The following is an 18568-nucleotide window of genomic DNA, read 5'->3' as shown; positions in this document are numbered from 1 at the left end:
ACAGGTTATAAAAGAACCAGATAGTCACTGTCATTGTCAGATTTCATACACGTCTATTTCGAAAACGTTGAGGCCTTGGAGATGCTCCCTATGAGGAAGCTGGTTCACGCCAAGAGGGCACGACTTTGGATCTGTCGTCGGACGCGCAGTGCAGCGAGCGTGATATACAGAGTGTACTAATGAGAGATACGGAGGTCACCTCTTATTGGCATGCGTCCCCGTCAATAGGTGAGAGAGGAGACAGCGGGAGCTCCCTTCGCAGAGAGCGACGGATCAATGGGCCACCAGCTGCTCCCCACCTTCCAGCCTCCAGCAGCTGACTCTCAGTTTGATGGACTCGACCTTTAGTTCTCAATACCTTTTCAGTCATCCATCATCTGGGTTAGAACCGAGGCAGGTCGGAGCAGGGTGGTGGTGGAGGTGGAGGTGCGTGTGAATGTGGAGGAGGAGGAGGAGGAGGAGGAGGAGGAGGAGAAGGTGGGGGAAGGGGGGAGGATGGGGGGATGAGTCATGATGTCCCAGCTGGAGCCGTGGCTCAGGTCAAACATCCTTTTCGCGTCTCCACCTGGAAAAGCGGTGAGAGACTTGGGTAGGGTTCCGGCGTTCCAGGGTCTCCCCCCCCGGGAGCTCCTAAGGGGATTTGCGAGATGCTTATTTATTAGCCATCTTCCACAGCGAGTCTGGAGCAGTCACATAAAGCCTCCTCCTTTCATTGTGAAATAATTTCACTTCTCTAAGAGCCTTAGCGGGATTACTGCTGTGCTGAGGAACAGGCTTTTAGCTCCACACAAGCAGACCTGCCCGTGAAGGTTTAGGTTGAAGATTACGCCGTGAGAGGGTTGGCTGGCTGGATTACACTGTGGTATTAGTCTTAATAAAACTGTCAGCTTCCCTTAATTTACCCAACATCCATTCAGCCAAGATGTGTGCGAATTGGACAAATTTGTTTTGATCTCCCCTTTTGTGGCAGAATATTGAAATTTGTTAGTGCATCAGACTGTAATCGGAGTCGTAAATTTAATTTCCCGACAGTGTTCGTGGATTAGGGAGGCCTCGATGGTTTCTCTTTCCTTTTTTTTTTTAGTTTTTGGGGAAATACAAAGTCAGCATCATCCCGTGTCGTCGCTGCGATTGGACGGACACATTGATGCCAGGTTGTCACGTGTGTCAAGCAGAGTAACGGCTTCCCAGGTGTCTCGGCCGTGACAGCACTCACCTGTGGCAGCACACAAGGCATTTAGCTAATTGACGCGCTGAAGGAAAGATTCGTGCGTGGAGAGGTGACAGCAGCAGCCACCTTCACGGTACACTTACATCAACAAGTCTGACACTCCTGGACTAAAAAATGATTCTTCATATACATATACTGTGAGATTTGTCAGCTGTTGGAGATTTTGACGTACAGTTTAGAACGACTCAGTGATTCAGTGAACATATTTGTCCCTTGTAGGTCAGTCACAGACATTCCCAACTGGTTGTTTATGCATGAACAATTTCTTAACTGCTTTTTCATAATTGAAAAAAATTGAGGAAACCGTTTACCTCAAAATAACCAAGTAAATCAGACTAATAACTTCAGGTTATTAGAACTTTTTAGCGTGTACAACTTACATTTTATAGTCTCTAATTCCAGACTTTTTTGAAGTGAAGTCAACTTTTAAAATTAGCAGTGTGCCGGACAAATCTGTTTTCTTACATCATGGAGAGTAAGGTACTGTAGGTCAGGGTGTCTCTGCAGCGCTACAGTATTTCATTATAATGCTGTTTTGTCACAGGTTTGACCTTTTAGAAGAAGAATGTGCAACTTCTTCCAATGTGGCTGTTGCACTTAGCCATTTAGACCATTTTGTGATTAAATGTGCAACCTTACACAACATACTTGTACAATAGTAGTGTTGTCACGCAACAGGATCAATACAATACCTTTAAATATACATTTTCGACCACATGGGGCGATGTCTTAATGCGTTAATTATATGAACGCATTAAGACATCGGGCAGCAATTAGAAGTACATTCTAAAACCAACAGCATTGTTTGAGAACACCTCCTCAAACCAGGGTTTTCTGAAAGACCTGTTAACGTTCACTCAAACCTTTATTTCTCAGCCTCCAATTGGAAATGATTGCCTTTTGCTGTAATGTAAATTCACAAATTACAACGCATTTCTTGAGTCACATGTCTTGAAATCCATCCATCAAACATGCTCACATTGCATCAGGCTATAAAGGGAGAAACATGTACTAATGGTACTTAGTATAACATGTTCATGTATATATATATATGAATACATCGATATTTATTAACACTGCAGTAGATATTCTGATGAAGGCTGTCAATTTTCTCTATCATTTTGTTTGTTAATATTTGACCACTATTTTCTTGATTTGTTGTTCATGAAATGTCAGGACGTTATGAACAAGTGCAGAATTTCCTAAAGCTGAAGTTGACAACTTTAACTTTCAGTTATCAAGTTTATAAACAAGAAAAAATAGTAAGAAAACTACCATATATTCACATTGTAGAAAGTGCAACCAGTGAAAATACTTAAGTGACTGTTTGGTTGTCAAAATGTGGCCGTTGAGTTCTCTTTCAATCAATTAACTGCTCAACCAACTGATTGTTACAAGTAATAAGAGCATATATATTGAATAATAGAGGTTTTTTTGGTCTATATTGTGTAGCCATGATGATGATGATGATCATGATCATGATGTACAGTTGTTTATTATTTTCAGCTCATGAGCAGCACAATCTCATATCACCCTGCGGTGTATTGTCGTGCTCTGTGAGGTCACAGAGACATCTGAATACTGACTCACATGGAGCCAGGCTGCAGCCGTAAGCTCTGTGTTTGCCCTAACAAAACCCGTGGGAAAATCTGATACAAGGAGAGCAACCACATGATTATTGCGGGTTGTGTGCAGCCATATTTGATAAAAGGATGGCTCGGGACAACAGGTATGCACAGCTTTAGTCAACCAGGTCTGTATTTATGAAGACAAATGACTGCAGCGTAAAACCTGAGCACTGTGTTTCCCCCCATAAGCTGCAGAAGAATAGCAGCGGCACACCCAGAAACCAACGTACTCTATCCACAGGTTTCAGGAAGTGCTGGATGTCTGGGCAGGCACGAAGCATGAGGGGAGGAACCGGGGAGGGAGAGAGTGAGGGAGGGAGAAAAGAGTAGAAAGCACATTTTAGGACGGCTGAAGATTAAATGAAAATGGTGAGTCACAAACTCGCTGCGTAACCCCCACCCGCCTCCTCCGCCGCCCCACCCTCCTCCTCCTCCTCCTCCACCACCACCACCACCACTGACAGCAATTTCAGGCCTCGTGCTGGAACACAGCCATACAGATCCATGCACCTCCCACCCCCATCTGCCTTTCGGTGCAGTAAAACACAAGAGGATTTGCTTGAAAAAAAAAAAAGAAAACAAGAAAAAAAAAAGATAAGGACAACCAGATCTCTCTCTCTCACACACACACACAAACACACACACGTACACACACACTGCCCCACACTCACTTAATTAATTTTAGAGCCGAGAGATAATCGGGTTCCTCTAATGGATTCCTGTGTGCTCGCTATTCTCTGCTATATCCGTGTGCCAGTGGGCATAAAGCGCACCGTTTTATTGTATCACATGTTCCCCCCCGTTCTCTGTATCTCTCTTCCTTTCCAAGGTTTTCAAATGCAGCACACACACAAACACACACGACGTGAATTAAATCCTGCAGAGTCACTGTGAAATGAGAGCTGTACCGGAGGAAAGCAGTGCTGTAAACGTGCCTGAACGATCGAGCTAGAGGTGACAAGCTAATGAGTGATAATAATGCACCCTTTCGGCCATTCTGCTCCCTGCGTGCCCTGCGTTGTGTGATTCGCCGGGGTTATTGAGTCGGGTTTCATTTCCTCTCTCCGCTGCTGGTCCTGTTCGAGTGTCTGGAGTGGAAATGAAGAAAGTATACATTTGTGTTTGTGTCTCCAGCGGGCATGGAGTCCGTCCAGATCCTCTGCTGAAAATGAATCGACATTAATTGCACATTTGCGCGGCGGAGGCGGTGTAGTCCTCCCCCATAGGTTCAGGGACACTCTATCAAAACGCTGGTTTAGGATGCTTCAATCTTGTCTTCTGGCCTTGCTGAAACAGTTTAAATGATGCGTCCCAGCTGGAAAGAAGAGTAATTCCCACATCGGAGTTTAATAATGTTTGCTTGCGAGGCTCATCACTTCATGTCCTCTCTATAGCCTGTCATGCATAACCCAGTGCACTACATCTGATGAGTTAATTTCTTTGACTTCCCAGGCGGCTGCTGCTAAGGAATAACGTTACTTCACCTTTCTTCATGCGCTCGCTTGAATGTCAGACACAACATGTATGTGGATTCATGGAGCGCTTGCAGACAAAATGTGATTGCTTGCACCTGCCCGTAGAAAGCCCGTACGGGAGGACTGTGTGGCAGAGACGTGCGCCGGTGTCTCCAGTGTGTGTTTGCACGTGTCACGAGCGTGTCCGGTGTCACCTAGAGGGGCTCGGGGTACCAGAATAGCCGTCCTGATCGCATCCAGCTGTGGGTTCCTCTCCAGAGTCTTGCAGGCCAGAGATATCAGTAAGCCTAATGGGCTGGATATCTGCAGGGAAAAGTTGAAGCATGATGTTTGGTCCTGCTGCAGCCGGTGGGAGGTTTCAGAGGAGCCCCCGCTCTTGGAAAAAAGACAACACAAAAAAAAAAAAACATCTGCAGTGTGGTGATAACACTTGTCGTCCATGTTCGGGAGGGGAAAGAGAGAGAAAACAGATTGCTGGTGGAGAGAGAGAGAGAGAGAGAGAGAGAGAGTGGGGATTGCCCTGGCACGGCGGACAATTTGAGAAAGGGCGAAGGAGGAGGAGAGAGAGAGTGTAAGTGATGTAGAGCATGTAGGATGTTATGTGGGTTGCAGGGTGGAGTGCATGCTAATGGAGGGACCCAGCCCTGTTGCCACTCAGCTCGAGCAGCTGGGAGAGCGCAGAGATCCATCTCTGTCGCGTACATGTATTCACAGGTGGCCTCGAGATGAGACGAGGGAAGGGGGCGAGCAGAGGCAAAGAGAAGCCCCGTGGCCAGAGCGGAACGCTGACTTGTATGGAAGCGGGACTGCAAAATCTAATTTCCTTAACGGCCTTGGCTGCAGGGGTTTTTTTTTTTTTTGAGAGTGCAGGGTTGTCGGGTCCGCTGAGACTGATCAAGCCCGCATTAACATTCTGCAGAAGAACACTGGGAGCTGTAATAGAGAGAAACGGATGTTGTTTTTGGCACCTCGCAGCTCTGTCAGGAGGACTAAAAGCCTATCTCTAACACTTTAATCTAAAGTTGCAGCGTTAAGGTCGGACGGATGGAAATCACTCACAAACGCACAATTAGGTCACATGCTTACACTCGTGGATAACTCAGAAGTCCACACACACACACACACAGGTGCACAGCACACACTTGCTGCTTTATAAAGATGGCACGCTGCAGAGGTTGCATCAATTATTGAATGCTGTGGAAAGGTCTGGGCTCTCGCTTGTCGACAGGGCTTTGGCACTTGTCACGCATCCCTCTCAACGCTCCGCCGCCAGTTCTCTCTCTCTTCATGCTACCTGGTTTTTATGTTACCCCCCCCCCCCCCCCCCCCCCCGCACGCCATGCTCTTCCTCCCTCCCCGCCCCTCCAGATCCACTCCACAGCCTCCCTCTTCAGAGCACAAAAGAAAATCCCCACCCCGTCTCCTCCTCACCTCGGCCCCCCTCGTCCCTCCTCTCTGTCTCGGCCCCAGCCTCCTCTGTCTCCCCCCCCCCCCATCCCAGAGGCACTCATTACCCCTCCCCTGCCCGCTCTCCCAGATGCCACTCCTCCATCTGCCTCCACTGCTTTCAGTGGCCAGTGACATCTTTTCACTTTCCATGCAATTGTACCTGAATAATTCATGCTCTAAACTCAACCTTCATTGTGTTATTTTTTTATGTACTTTGTGTTTTTTTTTTTCTCCATTCCTGATATTTTCAGACATCAGACTCTGCCTGTGTTTATCTGCATCTGCTGGCCTCTCTCTTCTCAGTACACCCCACTGATGCACTCAAACACATCTTATAACACCAGGATATTCTCAAGAGGCGGTGCAAAAAAGAAATTCCCAGATGCATTGTTATTCTCTTTTATTAGATGTTGTCAATAATCAAACATTTGAAACACAGTTATTGACTTTATGATCACCTGTAACAATTTTATAAGACCAGCTTGTACGTTCCTTAGGGCAGAGGCAAATGAATGGTGAAACGTAGCAGACATAAACACGTGTGTCAAGGTTTTAAAGCTACTTCTTGAGGTTTTGCGATGATGGCGTGAGCAAAGATGATAGGAAATAAGGGCTTAATCTGTTTTTTTGATTATTAATCATCATTACAAATACACAGTCACACAGTCAGAAAAAATAACCATGTATAGAAATAAAAAAATAGACTACATCTATAAAACATTTTACAATCTCATGAGGCTCGTTTTGTGTAATTTGTCTGTTGTTTGTAGCCATTTTATCTTAATGGATGCCATCAAATTATCTTTTAGTGATTTCCTACATTTCCCAGAATGCTTTTTGACAATCCCCAGACAGATGGTGTGATCCTGCTGCATTCAGCTGTTTGTGTGCGCAGCAAAGTTATTTGACATTGAGTGCCTGATATTCAGCGAGTGCTCTTTTCAAAACATTTAATGATCATCTGGCATGTTGGCTTCTTGTTAAAAGAATACTGAAATTGATGAATCGATTATTAAAATTGTAGGCAATTCATTTTCTTCCAAGCATTTCCGGATAGTATGTTGTATATTGAATGTGCAGTTGCAGCAGAGGAGCCTCCAACATACTGTGTCCTCCCTTCCCCTGAGACATCGTTTTCCCACAGCATCTGACTTGATGCTCTGTGTTCAGCAACCCCAGCATAAAGGCTGCAAAGGCTGTATGCTATTGAGTCTGCTTCTATTTCATACAATGTACGCAGTTGGTGTGCCCATTGTAAACAAGCAGGTTGGTGGAACGAACAGCTATAGATAACAAATTAACTTGGCTGCTGCTGCGACCACTGTTAATCACGAACAGTAAGATTCAGCGGGTGATCGGGAGAAACAAAAAGCTCTCCATTCTTTTCTCATCTTAGCCTCACTGTGCTCACCAAGGCCAGGCTGTGCTGGTTAACAGCCAATACTCAACCAAGCTCGACTGACAAATGGGGTACTTCGCCTGAGTCCAGCAGTGGCTTGGAAAAGGAGCGTAATAAGAGCACAAAGCATAAATGGAGGTCCCAGGCCCCGGTGAGGGGTCTTTTGCACAGATTGTCTCAATGATTAAACTATTTTCCCTTCAGTTGGACAGTCTGTGGTGACTTTATGGCCTGAGGAAATGAGATAACGCTAATATTTAATCTACTGAGTGATTCTGCAGCACAGACTGGCAGCCTGCACAGCCAGCACACATTATCTCAGCAGAGTGGCCTGGTCTAGAATAACACTGAGGCGGCTAAAGCAAGACAGGACATGTCAGCCTGACCCGATCGCAGTTATTATTTTCTCTCTCTGGATTGGCGGAAGTGTAAGTGCGTTTTCGAGTGTTGCTGGAAATGTAAAGGGATTGTGTTGAATCTGACGCATACAGACACACAGGCTTCTGGATACAAAGGAAGATAAGAAATAACTTAAGATTGTTTAGACGAAACGTTGCTGTGCCTTTAAGATCCGCTTTTGTTAAAAACACCGACTAGCAGCAGCCTCACCACCTTGTTACCCCAGTTAACGTAAGGTGAGGTGATCTATCATGTACTCCTCGACTGACAAACAGATTACTCCGATTTGTACACATCCCCCTTTTGTAACCGTGCGTATGAGAGCACTTGAAGGAAGTGTTGGAATGACTGTTGAAGTAGATTTATAGCAAAACGGAAAGATAATCAGTTGTGTTGTAACATGCAGGCTGTTTGGCCCTGAAGCAGACGACTCAGTGGGACATGTGACGAATCGTTAAGTCAGCCACTGATTCACCACATTGAGATTTACCAAGGGCGGCTTGTGAGCAGGAGTCAGATCATTAAAAAGAAACAACATAATACTGTCGCTGACAGTGTAGTAATCGATTATATTAACTGTGTATATCTATATTTTGTTAATACTAATTATGTTTTATATATGTTTGCTGTTACTGACAACCATCTTCTTTTGCTTTTTTGCAATTAATTTAGTAGTTGTTTGACGAGTGGAAGAATCTATAAGAGATAAATGCATGTCACACTTTCTCAGATCCCGAACACTTTAAATTGTGCAACCATTTAAATCTGTACAATCATACTTTTGTCGGTCATGTCTGTCCGTCCTAGGAGAGGGATTCTTCCCTGTGGCTCTTCCTCAGGCTTCATCAAGGCTCTTCAGACAGACTGTAAAGCCCACTGGGGCAATAAGATTGTAGGCTTTTAGGCTACATGAATAAAATCGACATGACTTGACCAGCAGTGCAAGTTAAAAATATTTGATTCTTAAGAAACATAGTAAAAAGACAATAAGCATTTTTTTTTGCAGCCATTTTGTAGGTACTAAACTACTTATAGTAATATTGGTGATACAAAAATCATTGCACAAATACTACAATTAAATGTAGTAATGTTTATAATAATGTTAGAGTGTCAAGTGTTCGCCTGCTAGCCGAAGGTCAAACACCACCAGGATGTTGTTGTTATTGTTGTTGCCATTGCATTCAGATAATTATTATATGTTATTGTTGTTTTGTTGTAAAATGTCAGGTTTAATGACAGGTTTAAGTGTTCGTCCAACTCAGCAAGGCCCGTTAGAGCATCAGTGATTTAACAAACTTTTTGGCTATTAATCTTTCATAACACGTCTTCTGTCAGGCTATGGAAAAGAAAACATCCAAAATACACATTTAAGTGTTGATTTTATGTGTGCAAATTGGCACATATTTAATGGGAGCAATCGACAGAGAAGTTTCATGGAGATGAGTTTCTATTTCAGTTATTTTCAGTGGGTTTTTCTTGCCCTTTTCACCTGTAGTGTCTTGCATCCAACAGGCTGTGCAGAGGAAAGCTAACCAACCATTAAGCCGGCGACCAGTGACTTGCCGGGGACAGAAAGTCGAACAAACATGTGGGGACGCTTTCATGAGAGAGAGAGAGAGAGAGATAGAAAGAGAGAGAGAGACACTGAGTGACATGCTTGAAATTCTGTGGGGAACCAGTTGCTACGGAAACAGGGAAGGTAGCCGGCTCCTGTGGGTGGTGTTACCATGGCAACCACCCCTCGGTGGCCAAGTGATGCTGAGAGGGAGATCGTGGAGGAGAGGGCCTTTAAAGAAAAAAAAATGTGTGTTTATGGGTTGGATGGGAGGAAGTGAGGCGGATGAAGAGGACGGCGAGCGAGCGGAAGCTGATGTTAAATGTGAGAGCGCGACACCAGCTGCGCGTCGCACCGTCTCCTCGAGTGTGTCCGCAGCCAAACTTCAGGTTTTTGTGTTTGCTTTGTACGAGCGGCAGGCTGGTCCCAGTGGTCCTCCCAGCGTTAGCTGTTTATCCCACCGTTCATTAACGCAGCACCTCATTAACATGAACAGTAGGCCAAAGATGCTGTGCAGGGCACGGTGAGGAACCTGGGAAGAGGTCGTCCCCACAATATGTCTTTGCAGCTTGTTGGGCTGAAACTGTCCATGCTGGGCTCTTTTATCAGCAGTGGTGTACACTCTGACCTCTCACTGGGAGTTAAAGAGCAGCCTGCTCACACTGCGGTGACACCACATGGCTCTGAATTAAACATGTTGTGAAGTTAACTGTTATATACCTCCCCTTACACTTCGTGTGGTGTGTAATGTAGCTGGTACAGATCCACCACTAATAAAAACATCAATTATTGCTTTCGGCTTTCTGGTTACGCCCCCGCCTCAACAAAAATGTAATAGTAGTAATAATACACTACCGCACAGCGCTCAGCCCCTGCCTCACGTTCTCCTCGTGAGGCTCACACAACATATACATATATAACCTCAAAGCCTTATTTCCATAAGATGCATCTGCTAGACAAGCTCCCAGGAGGGCGGGCACAATGTGATCAGAATTGTATATGTGCATAAATAAGAGACAGGAGGAAAGAGATATATGAATCTTTTAACCCCCATCTCTCTCTACTACTTGATTTATCGCTCTGCCGCTGCACGTGTATATTCAGTTCAGTGCGGTTTTATTTATTTTACATGTGTCAGTCACAAAAAAAAAAAACAAGACTGCAGAAACAAGACAGAGGATGTCATTAGTTTATCAGTTGCCCATTTACATATTTGTGCTATTAAAGCGCAGAAAGCCCCAGAGATCATACGTCATGTGGATGAAGTGCATCCGTGCCCCCAAAGGGCTCGTCATTTCCTGTCGAGAATATGAATTTGACAGATGATTTTAAAATTTTACTTTGTTTTCAGTTTCAAGCGATTCAGGATGCTGTTCGCTTCAAGAAAAGCACTGCAGACGAATCTGTTGAGGATCCCCGTACCAACTCTCTGTAATATTCAAAAAGTGCACAAAGTGACAGGAAAGCGAAAACTAGAGCTGGGGAGGAGAACGATGACACGAGCATCCAAAAGAAAAAAAGACTTCAGGGCAGAATGACTGGCGAAGACAAAGGCAGTGTGAGGGTCTGGAGAGGTAGCAGAGACCCAGGGTGTGAGATGAGAAGGGAGCGAGAGGAAGTGTCAGATCTTATTGACGCCGTCTGCCTGCTGTTTGTTGGTGGAGACCGTAGAGAGACAATCTGTCCTTAAGTGGATCAATTATTACAGTCTTTTAACCTATACATGCTCTCATTTAGGCCTTGAGATTGCCTTTGTGTATTTACAACATGCTCAAGGACATCATGTTTTTGCCTTAAGACCTTCAGTCTCGTCTCTGCTCGTCCCTCCCACTGTAATACAAAGCCATCATCTGTATGCGTGTCTGAAATTGAAAAATATTGTTACCTCCTAATCTCCCTAACCTGCAGAATTCGGGGTTTTTCAGGATGAATTGCCAGTTTTTAGAGATCCATTCAGACGAGGATTGCTTTATTCATAACACACACAGAGTACTGCTCGTATCTTATTGTGGTCGCAGAGTGATTATGATTTAATTGTGCATTTTCATTTCATTTCGCTGAAATAAGCCGTGCAACTCATTATACCCAAGAGGTTTTGACCTATGTGGGAGGAAAAGGCAACAACAGCCTGCAGAAAATGATCCTCGGTAGTGACGATGCACAAAAACACGCTCGCTAATAGAAATTTGAACCTTGGAGTGCCAGATATGACACCAGCTGTTTTGGATGTATTTACCATATAAATACAGACTTGGAGAGCTTGTTTGTGTCGTGTCAGTCACAATCTGCCTGCAGAAAATCCCTGATTCAGTGGCAATTGTGTTGACATTAGGATGTTTCAGATGGACCTGCGGTACTCAAATCTCCGCTAAGCTTTTGATTCCTTAAATCCCCCGAGGTGGCTCTTCAGCCTGAAATCATATCTGCAGGCTCAAAGAGTTTGGCATTAAGATGTTGGCATTCCCATGTTGTGTTGCTTAACAGTCAAGGAGGTTGAGCAGTGTTGCATAACAGGATGAATTCATCAACAGCGCGACCAGAAGACCTAAAATCATCTCGGTTTGAACACAGAAGAGGAAACTGAAACAAGCAGCAGCCTGATGTTTTCAGACTGTGTGTTTTTCTGGCTGGTTTTGTGAAACATTATTACGCAGCTGTTTGTTTCCCACATGTCTGCAGGAGGTAGCGGCGGAGCGGAGAAGATTGTGAAAATGACCAACCGCGCTTTATGTTTTTGTCTTTTCTTGACAGAGAACGTCATCATGGTGCGTGAGTCAGATGAAGCATTTGTTGAAATGTGGGTGGAACAGAGAGGCAACGTTCAGCCTACTCTGTGCAGCTCAAGTATCACAATCACTCGTCTCATTCCGTATATTGCTTAATACAGGCTTTCCATAGAACTGGGAACACTACACGTGAAATCAGTTTTACGTCCGTGGGAGTTTCCTGTTTTGTTCTCATGATTGCGTTGGACAGGTTTTACCACGGATGCTGCTGAAAGGCAGGATGTTTAAAGAAAGAAGAAAAAAAGAAAAGCTGACAGGAAACATGGCTGTAACAATATTGCCAGCACACTGGAAGTAAAAAATTCAGGTGTGTGCGTTATTGAGTGTAATACAAAGAGAGAAGCAGGATATGTGTGAACATGATATTATTAAGGAGTCATGGGAAAGGTGAAGACTCTTTTCCTGTCACCTCTGTTGAGTCTAGGGCTGCAACTTATTGCTTTCATTATCGATTAATCTGCCAATTAGTTTCTTAATTGGTTGATTAAGCCTATAAAATGCTGAATGAGGAAAAAGCACATCTTCAAATTTGCCTTTTTAGCCAACTTTCAGTACAAATCTCAGAGCCTCTTCATTTATTTTTATTATCATAAATGGCAAATAAATGCAACACATCCTCACATTTCAGAAGCTAGAAGAGGCAAATATTTGTCGTTTTTTGCTTGAAAAATGACTGAAATGATTATTGGTTTTCAAAATAGTTGGCGATTCATTTTCTCTTTTCGAATGACTACTTGATTAATCTGCTAAGCGTGGCAGCTCTGCTTGAGTCTCATGGTGCTATCCTATATTAGGGAAATCTGTTTGCAGCTAATGTTATGTGATCCCGGGGGGAGACAGTGACCTTTCAGGAAGAGAGAAATCACTCTCTTTCCTATTCCCCGTCAGCTCAGAGGCTAAAACCTTAAGAAAGGATATGCCAATCTGGTCTTCTACACACAGACCCCAGTTGGCACAGCTCCGACTGACGCTCCGAAATTACCACAATCGTGAAATGGTTGGCACGGTCGGCCTCCAGATCTATGGAGTCTCTCGCAGTGATGCCATCTGACATGCTCTGTATTTTAAGCTATACTTGAAATCAAATCAAATATTGGGAGCTGGTTTTGGCTGCTGTTGCAGACCTAGATGAACCCTGGTGATTATGGGGCCATCTGCTCCCAGTGTGCCCAGCTGGAGGCTGGACCACTGTAATCTGGACTGATGAGAGAGCCCGACTTAGAGAAGGTCGTGACGTTTGCAAATGCACAGCCAAAAGCCTCTGCCATGATGGGTGTCGAGCGCGTATTGAATAGAGGCATCAAGTTTAATATTCAATAAGTAACTCTATATGTGGTTTACAGTAGGAAGCTATGGAACAATACATTAAATACAATGCAGCATTTTCTGCTCTGCCCATCAGTCCCTGCTCAATAGAAAATTAATGGCTTCAATTAACTGTTAGTCAGAGATGTATAATAATAAGTGTCAGCGTGCAGCGCTAACCTGCTCTATCCTCCTTTTGTCCCCTCTGCATCACGAGAGCCTGGCAGACTAATGTTGCTACTCTCTAATAAGTACATGCCACACCAGGAAGAGGCCTGATGGAGCCTATGAATAATTAACCAACATGATTACAATGATGAATGCTCCCGAATCTATCTGGCCATTTAGCACTGGCCTAGGGAGGGAGGCCAAACAGCAGAGTGTCGGGTATTGTGTGAAAGCTGTTAGAGAGGAAGAGGGAGACAACAACGCGAGGGATATCGAGGATAGGGCGGCTGGCTTGGGGTGGATGGAGCTTAGCCTTGAGAGAAGGTGGAGGGAGGGGCCCCCGAGAGCAGGAAAGACTCCCACTATTCAGCCATCTGTGCTGCAGAGAGGCACAAAGACAGGAACGCCTGTTTGTGTGTGTGTGTGTGCGTGTTTCAGACGTGCATGAGTTGTGCATCGACGAGACCTATTTGTACGTGGGTGTGTTCTCTACATGAATGATGGAAATTTGCCACTCCGCAATGTTAGAGCGGTCTTACTTAACCATGCAGGCTTTTCACACCAGACATGACAAAGCTTGTTGTTTGCACAGGATAGAGCTAGCTGCAGATAGCTTTATTGCATGAATCACCAACATAACCTCATAGGAATTCTTTGGGTGTTTAATGACTTGATGTCGGTAAACTCTTGCAACCCTTGTGGTATTGTGGTATAGCAACCATGCATTGTCCTAGAATAGAAAATAGAAATTTAAGATAATTAAATGCCACTGATAATGATAAACTAACTACATAAGTATATTGTGTCACTGAGCACTGAATTCTTAAAGGAGCAATATGTGAGAAATATCTGAACAAATAGGTGGCAGCATAACCAGAATATGCTACTGCTAACTGTAGCTATTATTAGCTTGATAGCTTACTCTACCAGTCCAGGCTGGGAGCACGAATTATCAGGCATGTGTTGGTGTCCTAGCACAGGAGCTTTGGGTCGCGGGCTAGCTGGTTAGCAGGCCAATTTTCGATAGATATGTCTGCAACACGATTCATAGATGTCATGATTTCTTCATATTATGTCAAAGATGTTGGCTAATGTTTAATGTTTTCAAACAAAATGATCACATATTGCACCTTTTAATATTCAAAGCCCAACCGGTTAAAATGTTAAACACACATGTAAACACACAATGGAAAAACATGTTCGAGGTCATGTACATACTCAGCGTTGAAGGTATCTATATTATCCCAAAAGGGAAATTTGTTGGACAGCCAACAGTAATCACATTACAATCCCGCAGCAATAACTGAAACGCAAAAAGAAAAAACAACAATAAATTCAGAGAAAACATAATCATCAAATCATGTCACAACATATTAAGAAGGCCATTTAAAAGGCCAATGGCAGCATGGACAAATGAGTTCTTAAGTCTATTGGTCCTGCATCTTGGCCGAATGTATCTGTGGCAGATGGAAGCCGTTGGACAGTGGGTGGCTGAGATCAGCCAAGACTGACTTGGCCTTCTTCAAAGTCCTCACCTTGTACCCTGCAGTCTTTATCTGTTTTGAGGGTAAGTGATCTGCACCACCAGAATAGAGAGAATATGAGTATGTGCGGATGTGACGAAACAAGGATAAAAGATTTTCATAAGCATACCGTCAACATTACAACTCTGAGCCTTAGTGAATAAACATACGCTGATGTTCTATCTCGTACACAGCGTCAACAGGAACCTCGAGCCTGCTTGCATGTCATCAGTTACTTTGGCAAGATATTTGTACCGTTGCCCAAACAGCCTACTCTACAGCCTGAACATGAATCATGAGCGATGTATCCTAAAGATGATGACATAAGATATGTGTGATGAATTGATTATTTTATTTCACATGCTAAATAAAATACTTGTCCATACACCACGCAGAAGAAAGTAAATGTGCCTGCTGTAATTGAATAATTCTAATTTCTATTATCTGGCATATGTTATTTAAAATTTGGGGGATAAATCGTGAAATTTGTTGTTTTGTGTTTGTGATGTATGGTTGTTCAATTAGATCTTCACTACATGGTCTACTTTGGTTAGATGGGATATCCCAGATCCCTGTTGCTAAGAGGGGATTAGCTCCACAGAGGTCTGTTGTCTTGAGTTGATTATCAGGTGTCAAGCAAGCTGCATGTAATAAACCTCTGACCAGAAAGCCTGTGTTTACATTGTAGGCAGTGTATTTGCAGCTTAAAGGTGCCATATGTAAGAATTTCAATTGAAAAGTTTCAAAAAATTGACCACAGTGTACTAGATATCTACAGAAGTTAGCATGCTAACCAGTTAGCCGTGGCCTATCCTTGCGTATCCAGCGCCTGTGTTAGCAGTGTGAACAGCAACACTACCCCAGTGCTCCGAACTCCCTGTCCAGTCTGCTAGCTGGACGGCTAAAGCTTACTGAGCAAACTAGCTAACGACAGCTACATTCAGCAGCTATCAAGGGTTACTTTGCTGATATTCTGCCCCCTGCTTGTTTTAAGTGCGAATTTGACAGGTTGGCATTTCCTACATGTTTTTCCATTTATTTATAGAGTGCAACAACAAACGTACCAAAGGGCCTCACGCAACATATTCACAGATATACCTGCAAATACAAATACATACATATACACCTGTAGAATAGTTTCCATGGAGAAATATGGAATGCGAAAAAAAAAAAACTATGTGTGAGGGAATAGAAAATGTAATCAAAAGCCTCTGTGCGATTGTTCATACATAAAATGACATGTTGCTCCCTGCAGCATCTACTCGAAGCCTGTAATGTGTTTTATGGCCTGGCTCTCCACTGTACGCTCTGGCAGCTACGTGTAAAAGGTAACAAATGATGGGTGGGCTCCGCCTCTCCTGCTCCGGCTTGCCTGCCAGGGCCGGGAGATTGCATCATTACAGAGGATGAAGTCATCCTGCAACATAAGGGTGGAACAGGTGCTAAAAATTTAATTAGGACAGGGCTGAAGCTGCCGGAGGAACATGTAAATGTACTGCCCCGGTCCAAACTCAGCCCGACTGACAGAAGTATTTATGCTGCAAGATCATATCTGTTGCAGGCACTTATTTCGAGTGCTCCACTCTGCAGCATAATTTCCTCTACCAGACGGATATCTGTGAAAATATAATTAACCATCATTATATCTGCATCAGCTGTTCCACAACTTCTGCTCCAGTGCACATTGTACTCTTGTCTCTGTGGGATCACTTAGTTTCCTTGTGATGCTCTCTGTAATGGTGACTCTGGAGGTGCGCGTGTGATCACGAAGAGACGCAGCACAGTCTGCATGTGGCAGATAGGGAGAACTTAGCAGTGCAAAGAAAAATGGGATGTCAAGGGAGCAAACGGAGGCAAAGAACCTGGTGAAGAGGCAGAAAGCCAATCGATGCTTAATATCACCAGGTCGTTATTAATGATGCAGTGCTCTCTGCAGTGGGCAGCTGCCAGGCTTCTGGGCTGTCTGCCTGTTCAGCCTCATCAGCACTAGGACATGATATGTGGGATGGTTGAGCGGCACCGTCTTACCCCCCCTCCCCCCTCCCTGCCCCCTCAGTGTACTGTACAGAGATGCTTCAGTACACTACGGCATTTCTTTGGTGGAGGGCAGATCTGCGGCCTTTTTCCTTTGCTGGAGAAGAAGCATAATTGTTGTCAGATTGTGAAGCATTACTGTAAAGCCAACTGGACCAGTCAGCTCCTGATGGGGACTGGGAATGTTCAGAGAGACTTTAACTTCCGTGCTCATGCCGCAGCAGTTTTTTTTAACACTCTGGACAACAAGTCCAATTGGCATCAAACTGGAAAACTGCGCAACACAGAGACACTGAAAAGCTTTGACCACATGTTTTTTAGTCCGGAGAGAGATACAGCTTTAAATTGTAAGTACAAAACATGGGCAAAACAGCTTAATCAAGGCATAAGAATGCGTCTCATTCACTGTAGCAGAAGCTATTCTTAGCTGTCAATGAGAGCCTAATTCTTCCCCACAGAGGACTATTGTCTATTTGTTCTGTATCTAGTGAATACAACCATGTGTTTATGAAAGACCTCAGAGCATTGGGAGCAGAGCATGTTTTACTATTGATTTTTTTCTTTTTGTAAACATGACCTGTCATGGTATTATAACTCTATACTTACAGGTAAAAATGTTTACCGTGTGCAGCATTTTTATTTGGGTGTGTTATATTGGGTGGGAATCGTAGAGTACCTTACAATACGCTGCTCATGATAGCGATAATATCACGATACAGCTGTTTCTGTATTCTGTGATAATCCACACATCGCAAGACAGTCATTTTACGATACACGAGAAAGGGCAAAATGCAGTAATTATGTATTTATTCACTGCACTATGGTGTCAGTTTCACAGAATTTGACTGGAAATGAGATGAAACAATGTAAAGAAGACTGACTGTTACTTGTCCATGTTCTTGTGTGCCATCATTCCAATATTAAATCGGCCTAAAACTGCACTAAATTCTTTTTCAGGAGTTAAGAAGAAGGAACTATGACTAAAATATTTGGCACCAGTGTATCAGTAATTGTATCACATGTTGCCGCATCGATAATTTTTCCCAACCCAGATGTATTAGCGTCCACTAAGACACGAATATTGGACAGGCTGAAGCTTTTGGCCTGAGGTACATTGTCTTTCAACCATGAATGTCAACCAGATTTACTTGCAGTCGTTCCAGTAGTTGTTGACATGTTTCACTAAAAGCTAAAAATGTCAACATCATGGTGGCGTCGAGGTAAAGTTTAGGGGGGACCACAGTCAAGTCAGTAAGCTTCATCCCTGAAATCCACCCCATATTAGTTTAATTGAGGCTGGACTAAGTGATAGTTGATACCACGGACAATGTTAGTCTGTATGGCACAAAGACAAGAAAATAAAGTAGCTGTGTGCCGACATGTCTTCCTATTGTAAACAACACCAAGCCCAGCAACACATTATCTTCCCTGCCTTGTTTTCCTCTGTCTCGTGCCCTCTGCAGACCTTCTTTCCTTTAATTGACTGCTGTTATCAGGTAGATTCTGCTCCTGGTCAACCGACCAATTTGATTAGCAACTTGGCAGATCCTCTCCACCGTCCTGTTGCACAGACAGCCGCACATGGCGCATAAATATTTGTTGTGCAGCAGTCGTGT

The 18568-nt window shown here is 43.9% G+C and overlaps 1 protein-coding gene across 2 annotated transcripts in view; it reads left to right on the top strand.

Moving 5' to 3' along the window:
* Positions 1-18568, top strand: part of aplp1 (amyloid beta (A4) precursor-like protein 1) — a 38123-nt gene that overhangs the window by 1100 nt on the left and 18455 nt on the right. The window lies entirely within an intron of this gene.

The sequence above is a fragment of the Sparus aurata genome, chromosome 17, assembly GCF_900880675.1.
Source record: "Sparus aurata chromosome 17, fSpaAur1.1, whole genome shotgun sequence".
Taxonomy (NCBI): domain Eukaryota; kingdom Metazoa; phylum Chordata; class Actinopteri; order Spariformes; family Sparidae; genus Sparus; species Sparus aurata.
The sequence above is the reverse complement of the archived record's forward strand: the minus strand, read 5'-3'. Positions and strand labels throughout refer to the sequence as shown.